Source organism: Anomaloglossus baeobatrachus, chromosome 3, assembly GCF_048569485.1.
Source record: "Anomaloglossus baeobatrachus isolate aAnoBae1 chromosome 3, aAnoBae1.hap1, whole genome shotgun sequence".
Lineage (NCBI taxonomy): Eukaryota > Metazoa > Chordata > Amphibia > Anura > Aromobatidae > Anomaloglossus > Anomaloglossus baeobatrachus.
In genome coordinates this window covers 254,709,653-254,722,885 of record NC_134355.1, presented here as the reverse complement: position 1 = coordinate 254,722,885, position 13,233 = coordinate 254,709,653, and positions in this window count along the sequence as shown.

The following is a 13,233-nucleotide window of genomic DNA, read 5'->3' as shown; positions in this document are numbered from 1 at the left end:
TGGACATTCGCTTTCAGGAGCGATCCAAAGAAGTGTCCCGTGAGAGACGTCCGGTACGGCATTCCTCTCCTCCGCAGAAGCCCGCCGTACTTCAGTCAACGGCATCTGGTGTCTCCGTCCACGAGCCCATGCAGATCGACCGTGTGCGGCAGTCTGAACAACGTCGAGCAGAGCGGCTCGCCAAGGGCCTCTGCTTCTACTGCGGAGAGGGCACACACCTGCTACGCTCCTGTCCAGAGAGGCCGGGAAACTCCAAAGCCTAGGGTTGGTAGGAGAGGCCACCCTAGGTGCTGGGACTCTCTCAGACCCGGTTACGTGGACTGTGCAAGTGACAACGGGAGAGACGCTGTTCACGGCTGAGGCGTACCTCGATTCTGGGGCAGCAGGCAATTTCATCCAGCAGGCCACGGTGGACAAGTACCAGGTGCCTGTTACTCCACTCGACAAACCCCTCGTGATTGCCTCTGTGGATGGGAGACCCCTCTCAGACACCATCTCCTGAATCACCAGGCCGGTCGAACTGTGTATCGGTGCCCTGCACACCGAGAACATCGCTCTCTACGTCCTCCCACACATGTGCCATCAAATCCTGCTGGGACTTCCCTGGTTACGGACACACGAACCATCAGTCAGCTGGGGTACTGGTGAAATCACCCGATGGGGCTCTTCTTGCCATGAGAACTGTCTGAAGACCATACAACCCATCCGACGACCTCCGGTTCCAGAGTCCCTACCGGGACTGCCCTCGGCCTATTGGTCCTTCGCGGACGTCTTTGATAAAAAGGAGTCAGAGGTACTTCCGCCACATCGTCCTTACGATTGTGCCATCGACCTGCTCCCGGGAACCACACCACCTCGAGGACGGATATATCCATTGTCTCCAGCCGAAACAAGGGCCATGTCTACTTACATCACAGAGAGCCTGGCAAGGGGATTCATTCGGAGATCCTCCTCTCCTGCTGGAGCAGGCTTCTTCTTCGTTAAGAAGAAAGAAGGCGACTTACGCCCATGCATAGACTACCGGGGATTGAACCAAATCACCGTGAAAAACAAGTATCCCCTGCCGCTCATCCCCGAATTGTTTGATCGGCTTAGAGGAGCTCGTGTGTTCACCAAGTTGGATCTTCGGGGTGCCTACAACCTGGTCCGCATCCGCTCTGGGGACGAATGGAAGACCGCGTTCAATACTCGCGATGGGCACTATGAATACTGCGTGATGCCCTTCGGCCTGTGTAACGCACCAGCAGTCTTTCAAGAATTGGTGAACGACGTTTTCCGGGACCTTCTCTACGTCTGTGTGGTGGTGTATCTGGATGATATCCTTGTCTTCTCTCCGGACCTCCAGACCCACAGAGAGAACGTGCAGCTGGTTCTACAAAGACTGAGAGAGAATCGTCTGTACGCCAAGTACGAGAAGTGTGTCTTTGAGCAGTCTTCTCTCCCCTTCCTGGGTTACATCATCTCCGATACCGGACTGCAGATGGATCCAAAGAAGGTCTCCTCCATTCTCAACTGGCCTCCTCCTTCTGGACTGAAGGCAATCCAACGCTTTCTGGGATTCGCCAACTACTACCGCCAGTTCATCCCTCACTTCTCTGCTCTGACTGCTCCTCTCTCCGCCTTGACCAAGAAGGGGGCTAATCCAAAGGACTGGTCACCTGCGGCCGACGCCGTGTTTGGCTCTCTGAAGCGGGCATTTGCCTCCTCTCCTGTACTCCACCGTCCGGAGTTAAACCGCCAGTTCACCTTGGAGGTGGATGCCTCCTCCTCGGGAGCCGGAGCAGTGCTCATGCAGAAGTCCTCCTCCGGGAAGATGGTGACTTGCGGTTTTTTCTCCAAGAGCTTCTCAGCGCCTGAACGCAACTACACCATCGGTGACCGAGAGCTATTGGCAGTCAAACTGGCTCTGGAGGAATGGCGCTACCTTCTGGAAGGAGCAGTGTACCCCGTTATTATTTACACGGACCACAAGAACCTGGAATACCTGCGGTCTGCTCAGCGACTGAACCCACGGCAAGCCAGGTGGTCCTTGTTCTTTGCCAGATTCGATTTCCAGCTCCATTTCCGACCCGCGGACAAGAATGTACGCGCTGATGGCTTGTCCAGGTCTTTCATGCCCATGGAGCAGGAGGAGGAGACATCCCAACCCATCATCTGTCCTAGTAAAATCATTCCAGTGGCTCCTGTCACCCTGGCCCAGATACCGCCCGGGAAGACCTATGTCTCTGAGACTGACAGGCAAAAAGTGTTACACTGGGGCCATGCCTCGAAAACAGCCGGTCATGCTGGTCAGAAGAGAACATGGAGTGAGATTGTACGTCATTACTGGTGGCCATCCCTTCGCACGGACGTCGCTTCTTTTGTCTCTGCCTGCTCCTCTTGTGCCAGGAACAAGACGCCCAAACGCCTGCCATATGGCCGTCTTCTGCCTCTGCCTATACCCTCAGTTCCGTGGCAACACATTGCGATGGACTTTATTACGGACTTGCCATTGTCCTCCGGACACACAGTCATATGGGTCGTGGTGGATCGATTCTCTAAAATGACTCATTTCGTCCCTATGGCTGGACTGCCCTCTGCCCAGGAACTCGCGGACGCCTATATACATCACATCTTCCACTTGCATGGCTTTCCATCACACATTGTGTCCGACAGAGGAACTCAGTTCACCTCCCGCTTCTGGAGGGCTCTCTGCAAACATCTGGGAGTGACTCTGGACTTTTCTTCAGCCTACCATCCTCAGTCGAATGGCCAAGTGGAACGAGTCAATCAGATCTTGACCTCCTTCTTACGTCACTACGTCAACGCCCATCATGACGACTGGTCCACGCTTCTTCCTTGGGCTGAATTCTCCCATAACCACCACGTCAGTGAGTCCTCCTCCAGCTCTCCCTTCCATGTCGTTTACGGACTTCAGCCTTCCGTCCCATTGCCTGTATCCTCTTCCTCGGATGTTCCTGCTGCTGATGCTGTAGCCCGTGACTTTACAACCATTTGGGACTCTGTTAAGGCGTCCCTTGCACGTGCCTCCCTGCGGATGAAGAGACACGCAGACAAGAGACGTCTGGACCCTCCGTGTTTCTCTCCTGGAGATCTCGTCTGGCTTGCTTCCAAGTACGTCCGATTGAAGCTACCATCCTACAAGCTGGGTCCTCGCTACATCGGGCCGTTTAAAGTCCTCAGCAAGATCAATGAGGTCTCCTACAAGCTACAGCTCCCGGCCACGATGAAGATACCCAACTCCTTCCACGTCTCCCTGCTCAAGCCGGTTGTCCTTGGTCCCTTCTCCGCTGCTGCCAGTTCGGCTCCTCCTCCTATTGCCGATGACGACATCTATGCGGTAAGGGATATCGTGGCCATGAAGACCGTACGGGGTCGACAGTTCTTCCTGGTGGACTGGGCAGGGTATGGTCCTGAGGATAGGTCCTGGGAGCCCCGGGAGAATGTGGGCACTCCTCTGATCCGTGCCTTCCTGTCCCGGTTGCGGGGAGGGGGGCGTGGGGGGGGTGCTGTCACGCTCCCCGGGTCCCCTGCTCTGCTCCCCGGCTCACCTGCCACGCTCCCCGGCTCCCCTGCCTCGCTCCCCGGTTCTTCGGTCCGGTCTCCGCCGCTCCCCGCTCTCCAGCCTCCATTGCCTGCGCTTCCCAGGCGTCCTGGTCCCCGCTCCCGGCGCCCGTCGGCTTCCCAGCCCCAGCCCGGCTCTGCTGCTTCCTCCTCACCGCTTCCTGCTCTGGCTTCTGGCACCTGGGCCGCGCGCATGCGCATTAGGGCGCGCGCGCGGTCATTGACCCCTTCTTAAAGGGCCAGCGTCCACTGACAGGAAATGAAGCACACAGGTACAGGGTATAAAGGGGTTTAGTGTCCAAGTGGGCGGGGCCTGTTCTTCGTGTTTCCCAAGCTAGGAGTCAGGTCTCCTTGTGTTCCTGTGAGATACTCACCTCTCTCTCTTCTAGAGCCGATCCTGCCTTGCCATCCGGTCCTGCCGAATCCCGAACCCCGAACGCTGTCTATCTGCCATCCTGACAGTCCATACCATCTCTGATCCCTGCGGTGACCCGTCATCTCGCTCCAACGGTTCCGGACTCCGCCTGACATCATCTCGGCTTCCGAACCTGAGCTCCGTCACCCGGACTACCATCAGTGACTCCGTGGTCCCAGGGACTTCTCCATTATACTCTTGTGCACGGACTGTCCTGCTACCTGTAGTGCTCCAGCTACCGGACCCCTTACCATCATCAAGGAGTTCGGCCCAGTGGATCCACCTCCTGGGTCTGCCCGTCCACCAAATGTTTATTTCTAAGTTTTGTGCAGTTATATTGGTTTACCTGGTGAAAATAAACAAGTGAGATGGAAATATATTTGGTTTTTATTAAGTTGCCTAATAATTCTGCACAGTAATGGTTACCTGCACAAACAGATATCCTCCTGAGATAGCCAAATCTAAAAAAACCCCACTCCAACTTCCAGAAATATTAGGCTTTGATATTTATGAGTGTTTTGGGTTGATTGAGAACATAGTAGTTCATCAATAATAAAAAAAGTCCTCTAAAATACAACTTGCCTAATAATTCTGCACATGGTATAGTTCAACTTTCCTCCACCAATTATACATGTTGTCTCTAAATCATTTAAAACCGACAATGTTGCGTGTACTGAGGAAATCATGCAGACATTTATTAAAAGCTGTTATAGTATCTGCCATTACTACCTCTTGTGGTAGGGCATTCCACAGTCTGACTGCTCTAACTGTAAAGAACCCTTTCCTATTTAGCTGCCGGAATCGCTTTTCTTCCACTCGCAGTGAGTGCTCCCTGGTCCTTATTACTGTCTTTGGCAGGAATAAGTCATGTGCCAGTCCTTTATACTGACCACACATGTATTTATACATATAAATGAGATCTCCTCTGAGACGTCTTTTTTCTAAGCTAAACAAATCTAACTTTTCCAACCTGTCATCATATGGGAGGCCTTCCATTCCTTCCTAGTTGTCTAATTGCCTGTCTTTGGGCTGACTCTAACTTCTGAATATCCTTTATAAAATATGGAGCCCAAAACAGGATCCCATATTCTAGATGTGGCCTTACAAGTGATTTATAGAGGGGTAACAATACGTTGGGATCACGGGATCTAATCTTTGTTTTTACACACCATAAAATCTTATTTGCTTTTCCAGCTGCTACTTGACATTGAGTGCTGCTGCTCAGTTTATTTGTAATGAGAATACCCAAGTCTTTCTCCTATTCCGTAACCCCGAGTTTACTCCAATTTAATGTATATGGAGTAATAGGATTACTCCTTCCTAGGTGCATTACTTTACATTTAGCAACATTAAATCTCATTTGCCAAGTGTCTGCCCATTCCGACACCTTATCCAGATCGTTTTGTAATATTGTACTATCAGGGTAAGTTTTTAATATACTACATAGTTTGGTGTCGTCAGCAAAAACTGACACTTTGCTCTCAATCCGATCGACAAGGTCATTAAGAAGGTGATTAAAAAGAATCAGTCTTAGCAAAGATCCCTGCACTACCCCACTGCTGACTATAGCCCAATTAGAAAGCGGCACAATATAAGAATAAATATCTACCGTCTTTACCAGCTTCAGTATTATGAAGGTTCAAAATTAGGGTGCACATGACTGGGATCAAAACCCCTCAGGAAAATGTGGAAAAGACAGAAAAGCCCATCCCATCAGCAGTGTTTTGTTTGCATAATAGTAATTTTTGACTTAAAGAGGTAGTCTGAACACACAAATTAAATGTAGTCCTAAATGCCTATTTGAGTTCATAATCTAACCTTTTTTCTAATACACATTGCTTGAAAAGCCCCTGTTCTTTCCTCACCACACTATCTGCTTTATTTTTTTCTTACTTCCTCTTTGCTGATGCTTCATTTGAGAGTCCCAAGGAATGCTGGAATACTCAAAGAAACTGTCATTAGGGGGCAGAGGCTGCTGTCACTGTCACATCCTTTACCCACACAATGAAGCAAATCGGTATCAGTGACCTTTGTTTCCGGACCTGGGCTAGCCCTTGCTATACTGCTTTTGTGTCAGTTGTCAATTCTGATGCATGTGTGGCGCCCCTGACCTGGTCAGGCACCACTGAGTACTGCACCCATGCTGGGGATAGTACAATACAGGTAATCCAGAAGGCTGACCGAGGTGTGACTACACAGGCGCATAGTGATCAGGTCTCACACATGTACCTATGAGAGGACCCCTGGGGATCCCAGGAGGGGGAAAAGCCTTCACCTTCACTGGAATAGTGGAGGGGGCCAAAAGCCTCCATCTCCTCTCAAGGGGTGTGGTAAGAGAATCTGGTTGCTAGGTGGCGTAGGCAGGCACAAAAGGGAAAAGAGAAGGAGGAGTAAACAGTCTGCAGCAGAGTGTGGAGGAGTGAGGAGCAGGAACGTGAAGCTCTGACAGGAGCAGCAGTGAAGGTCCCAGATGTGAGCCGGTTCAGAGCAGAGTCCAGGGAGCTCCGAGGAGAGCTGACCCCTTCCCCTGGGCTGCTGGAGTCTGACAGCGTCCGCGCAGTGGCTACCGACGGGGGAGAACGGTCACCTAGGAGTGCTACCCGAAACCCATCTCCAGCTAGAGAGAGAGCACAGAGTGGGAAGTAAGGAGACTGCTAGGGAGAACCAGGCCCAAACGGGCGGCAGATCCCGGAGCGGGGATAGATCCACCTTTCCTTGCTAAACCTGCCGGTGTGGGGCCCTCAAAGCCCACACCACAACACCACAAAAGCCGCAGCCACGTAGCCACAGTTAGGGCCCATAGCTCACAGGAGGCAAGCAGCTGGAGTGAGCTGGTCCAGGCCACAAGCAAACGGCAAACGAAGGGGAGTGAGGCTTCAGCAACTTCCCTGGGTGGCCCCCATAGGGACTAAAAGTCGGGGTCACCCCAAACCACCAAGGGCTAAGGAAGGTGAGTTGGTAGTCACCATCAGAAGTCAGCCTGAAGGATACCTGGTTCCCGCCTGGTTCATCCCAGCTACGCCCGGGTTACTCACCCTGCCACCTGAAGTGAGTAAAAACCCTGAAAGACATTCTGCCTGTGTGGAGTTATTCTGCGCCTTGTGGTTCTACGCACCTACACAGGGCCCTGGGGCTTGCCTCACTCTCAGGAGGCTATTCCAACTAACTGCACTCACCATCAGCCCCAGGCGTCCCTCAACCTGCAGTGGCGGTCCCTACTGGCCGCAATACTGAGAGTGGCGTCACGACAAGAAGAAGATCTCCTACCTGTGACAAGACCCAGCCGAGTGGAGTCCCTGAAGGTAATGCACCGACACAACACCTGTGGGGCTTCACACATGCTCAGTAGATGCATGCTCAGTAGATTTGCAATATGCAGAGTGACAGCACTCTCTTTCACTGGCTCTGATCAGAAGTAAGGAGCTGGAAGGAGAGTGTACTGTCATTGCATGTTGTAAGAATACCCAACGTGCATAGACCAGTGCTGCCCCCTCAAGTTCCATCACTTGCTGGGGCAGCGCTGGTCTCTGCATGCCAAGTATTTTTTAAATTCCAACTGACAGTACGCTCTCCTGTGAGCTCCTTACTTCTGTTCAGAGCCAACAAGAGAGCACAATATCCACAGGGATCTACTGAGCATATGATGGAGTTCATAAGTGACACATAAGTACCGCCCCGGGGCTCGGCCGGCTGCCGAGCCGCTCGGATCCGTGCTCGTCGGTGGGTGGCTCGAGATCTTCACGGACCCAGGGATCACGTCACTCTGAAAGGGGGTTGGCGCTACACATAGGGACTTCGGTGGGGAGATCCACGACCGGAGCCACGGTGGTTTGTAGGGGATTTAAGTTCGTGATGCCACCCATGGATTGTGGTGATGGTTGGACACCACCGCTACCGTTGACTAGGCTCCCGTGGACGGTGTTATGCAGCTTGTTGTTGACCCCCTCCGTGGGTAGGTGGATGGTGGTCCCGGGGGCCCGAGGGTGGTGCTGAGGCTAGGGGATGGATGCGTGCTGGGGTGTCGGTGCGATGCGGCGCGGTATGAGGCCCGAAGGCACTGTTGTACTCACTATGAGAAAACACGCTGGAGTCTCTGGTAAAGCAAACAAGATGGTTAATGGTGCCCGCTAGCCGGCTGCAGTTTTCCCCTTAACAGGTTGGTGTTTTCCGCCTTTCTCCTGCACCTCGCTTGTGTAGAATCACGACTCCTATGCCTGAGCAATGGTAGTCCGCTCCCCAGCTTGTTATGTGTCGGGAGAGCCCTGTTTGCCCGCAGACGCTGGCCCCTTGGGTCTCTATGCCTTGGTGGTGGCTTTACCCTAATGGTTGGGCTGTTGTCCTCAGTCGGGTCTTGTGTGGGAAAGGTCCTAAAGTCCAGTCCTCAATCAGTTTATTTGACTTAGCCTACTTGTTTCTGGGCCTCGTACTGGGTCTGAGTACCCCGGTTTCCAATCGGTTCCCCAGTTCGGTACCAGTGGGCCACCGCCCATCCCCGGTCCCTACGGTTCCACCAGCTGTAATACCAGCTCCTGCCGGCGGCCACCACCGTCTGCCTCCTTGCCAGAGGTGACTGGGCTCCAACCCAGGCACCTGGTGTAGACTCTTGGCGGGCCTGAGCACAGGTCTGCCCTTGAACTTGACTCAAACTCATCTACTGTCTTTCCCGCCTCCGGGACTGTGAACTCCTCAGTGGGCGTAGCCAACCACCTGGCTCTGCCCCTCTGGTGTGAACAAACCCGGAGGGTGGTGACAAGGGTTTTGTAGTTTGGCTGCTGTCACCTTGCTAAGGGGGGAGGGGGGCGTGTGTGTGTATGCATGGGACTACTTGGGACGACCTGACTAGTCCAGGGCGTCACATATAAGCGGAAGAGCAGGTATAGAGGGGAGCAAAGTCCAGGCCGACAGGGCTCTGCTCTACTTCACCTGACTGAACCTATGTTTGTGATTCACCCCAGACAGGGGATGCGACACATATTTAGGTATTCAGGGCTGCATCCACCATCCCGCAGCAGGTCACCATTGTAGACATGGCGGAGCAACACATTATCACAGAGAGTATCATTTACAAAACAACAACAACTAGTTTATTCGTTCTTCAACCTTCTTGACAGACATGGCCATGGCTATCCCGTTTTGCTGCCACTGGGGTATGTCTTTTGTATAGCCTTTGCCCTGAGTATTAGCCTTCCAGCGGCCAATTCTAAACCTCTACTCTTCCCATTTTCTTGCCTCCGCACCTTGCCATATCCAGTCGCTGCCTTGGATGGCTAAACTATGCCCATCCCATGGTGAGCCGTAGGCTCCAGACACAACAGAGTAACGGTGCCTTGAGGGGACCAAGTTACCAAGACCCATCCTGACACCTAGCAACTCTCTTTAGAACTAACTCTCTTCCTGGCCTGTCTCACTTACCAACCCCCTGCTCTCTGTACCACCCAGTGTATGCAAATTTTTGGATAGAAATGTAACTGAAACAGTTCTGCTCTGAATAGATATATGTGCATTAGGCATGTGGATAGGAAGGTTTAAGAACAGCCCAGTCACTCCAGTCAGTTGTGCATCTTCTACAAGGTTTTATAGAAATAAGACTGGTTGCCAGCAATGACCTTCAGGTGAGAACATTGTGTATTAGAAGTTGGGTTCCTTAAGGCACTTCTTGGCAATAGTAAATTTAGCTCATTTGCACTGCATTGAAAAGTCTAGGTACATATGGATTTGGGCATTCTCGACCGGGATACGGCCTTTTTCCCAAGATACATGGAGAAGGATGTCTCTGTCCATATAGTTGAAAAATTTTGCCAAAAAAGTGCAAGACAGAGCCTCTGGGGTCAAAGGATTGCTAAGGATTAGATGAGCTCTCGATTGTGAATATAAGAAACTATCTGGACCAAAGATTATCAGTTTCTTTCTATAAATAACTAAGCTATATTCTTACTTCAGGGAATGATATGGTGCCAGATGGCAGGAATTGGCTCATAACTTTACAAACAGTATGACGTGCCAATGTGTGATGGTTTTCTTGCTGTGCTTGGAATAGTGATGATCAATGGTTTCAAATCCCTTTCAGAAAGCTTAAAGTCCTGTAGTTCTACAAATCTACGCATTTCATGAAATATTTCTTTTCCAATGTTTTACTATATTGCATTGTCTTATTATGTAAAACCTTTAAAGAATATGATACACATGGCCAACTATCACTACTCCTCCGAGTAATGTGATTTTGAATCATATGGAAAGAAGTCAGCAAAATCTTATCAAAATATTTCCTTTCACCTTTCGCTACCATAATGAAAATATTTTACATTTTTTCTGATCAGCTTCAAAGATACTGATACACTAAAACCGAAAATCAGCTCATACACAAAACATGAAATCATCACTTCACAGGTAAATAACTATTAACCCCTTCATCCCGAGGCTTTTTTTTTGTTGTTTTTATTTTTTCCTCCCTTTCTTCGAAAAGCCATAACTTTTTTATTTTTCTGTCAATATAACCATATTAGGGCTTATTTTTTTGCGGGACAAATTGTACTTTTGAATGACACCATTCATTCTGTTACATATTGTACTGGAAAATGGGGAAAAAAATCCAAGTGCGAGGAAATTGCATAAGAAATACAATTCCACATTTGTTTTTTGGGTTTTACCATGTTCACTATATGGTAAATATGACCTGGTAGTATGATTCCCCAGGTCAGTACGAGTTCATAGATACCAAACATGTATAGTTTTACTTTTATCCAAGTGGTGAAAAAAAAATTAGAAATTTGTAAAAAAAAAAAAGAATTGCACTTTTGTCACCATTTTTTGGAGAGATGTGATCTTTTGATCACCTGTTATAGTATTATATTACATTTTGCGGCAACCAAAAAAAATGTAATTCTGGCATTTTTATTTTTATTCTCCCTACACACTTTACCGATCAGATGAATTGCTTTTATTTTTCCATAGATCGGGAAATTCTGAAAGTGACGATACGAAATATGTGGAGAGGTTTTAAATTGTTTTATTATCAAGAGGGCAAAAGTGGGTAATTTGAACTTTTATTTTTTTGTTTTTTTCATATTGTTAAAAACTTCTTTTTTACATTTTTTATTGATTTTATTAGGCCGCTTAGCCGACTTAAAGCCTGCACTGATCGCGTTGGATGTTAAGAGCAATGCTTCAGCAATGCTGCGTTAGTCCGCATTAAAGTGACAGACACGACGATCAATGAAGTATAGGTACGTCATTGGTCGTGAAGGAGTTAAAACTAAATTTTACATTTTTCATGTTCATATTGTTTCTTTTTGTACTTCCACAAGCTACAGTCTATTACATGCACAAGGTCAAATATGAAGACGAATTTCATAGTGCCTGACGTGCCAAACGTCTCTTATTGGCATATCCTTGAATTGACAGCCGAGGTCTCAATGTGAAAACCTCACTTAGGGAAAATTCACTACGGTGACTTGGATGCATTGAACACAATTGATCTCCATCTGTTGTTTGGCATGAACAAGAACTAGTAGGTATGCGGAAATGGAAACGTAATTCATTCTTCATTTGAAAAACCACCATCATACTGTATGTAAATGGAACTGTTAAGGCTTGATTTGTAACAAATATTGGGGGATACCTATACTCAATTTATTGTTAAAGTAGAATTTTTCTGGGATCTGTCCCCAAAATAACAAAATTCCACATACTATTGGCCGAAACATTGGGCCAACTTTAGTCAATATGCTATACACACTACAAGTAATTGGAAGGTTGAACTAGATGGACCTAGGTCTTTTTTCAACCTTAGTAACTAGTAACTATGTAAATTAGAAAAATACACAAGTATAGTGTTGTGCATAACAATTTTTTATTTATTTTACTCACTTAGACAGCGCTATTAATTCTACAGCGCTTTACAGACATGATTATCACTGTATAGCGGGAAAACATGCCACTCGTATCCAATTTAACATGCTTATTTAAAAAAAAAATAAAAAAAATATATATATATATATAGTGTATATATATATATATATTTCGGGTTTCGAGTGAAATTTATGGAAAACATGAAAGTAGGGCATTTAAGTAGAAGCATGCAATGGTGATTTATTCATCTCAAAAATGTATTGAAACCCCCCCTTAAAAATGTCAATGTCTCAATAACTTGTCATGTGGCCTTGAGCATCAATTACAGCTTAAGGCTATGTGCGCACGTTGCGTAAATTCATGCAGTTACGCTGCGCTTTGCAGCGCAGCGTAACTGCATGCGTCCTGCGTCCCCTGCACAGTCTATGGAGATTGTGCAGGGGCCGTGCGCACGTGGCGTCTCAGAGCGCAGCGCTTCGGCTACTGCCGAAGCGCTGCGCAAAAAGAAGTGACATGTCACTTCTTTCCTGCGCTTTGCCGGCAGCTCCTGCTCTGTCTATGGCAGGAGCTGCAGGCAGAGCGCATGGAATCGGCGCTCACTACGGACATTTCTGCAGCGATCTAAAGCGCACATGTGCTCTTCAGATTGCTGCAGAAATATCTGCAGGGCTAGTACGCAACGTGCGCACATAGCCTAACACTGACGTCTCATGCTGTTTACAAATGGAGTTATTGTCTGCTGAGGCATGGCATCCTACTATTCTTGATGGCCGGCCCTAAGGTCATTGAGGTTCTGGGGTACAGAGTTACAAGCCTCTACATAGCGACTCAGCTGATCCTATGGGTTTTCTATGGGAGACAGGTCTGGAAAAAAACAGGCCACTTGATTTGAAGTACCATAATCTCCAGCAGCCGTTTCTTAATGATGTGTTCTTGATGAGCATTAGGCCTGTGTTTTTCTTGCAGAAGCACAATGACTGGATTACTGGTAATAATGTTATTCAAGTAGTAGGTCACTGTACCATTCACAAAGTGTAGGGCCGTTCTGTACTGACCAGACACACCTATCCACACTGTAACACCACCAACACCAAAGGCCCGTCTGGTGACAACAGTGGCTGATGGATAGCGCTTTCTTTGACATCTTCAACATCGTTGGAGGCCATTATTTCTGTTCAGTATTAAATGGCTTTCATCAGTGAACAGCACCGAGGCCCACTGCTCCCTCATACAGAGTACATGCTTCCTGGCCCATGCAAGACGATGGCGCCTGTGTCTGATGGTGTGGTCAGATACCCTTGCAGCTCATTTAGCACACAGACCATGCTAATGTAAATGCTTTTGAATGGTCTGACCTGACACTTGAGGGTCTCTATCCTCCCTTAAATGTGCCCGGAGTTGTCTGG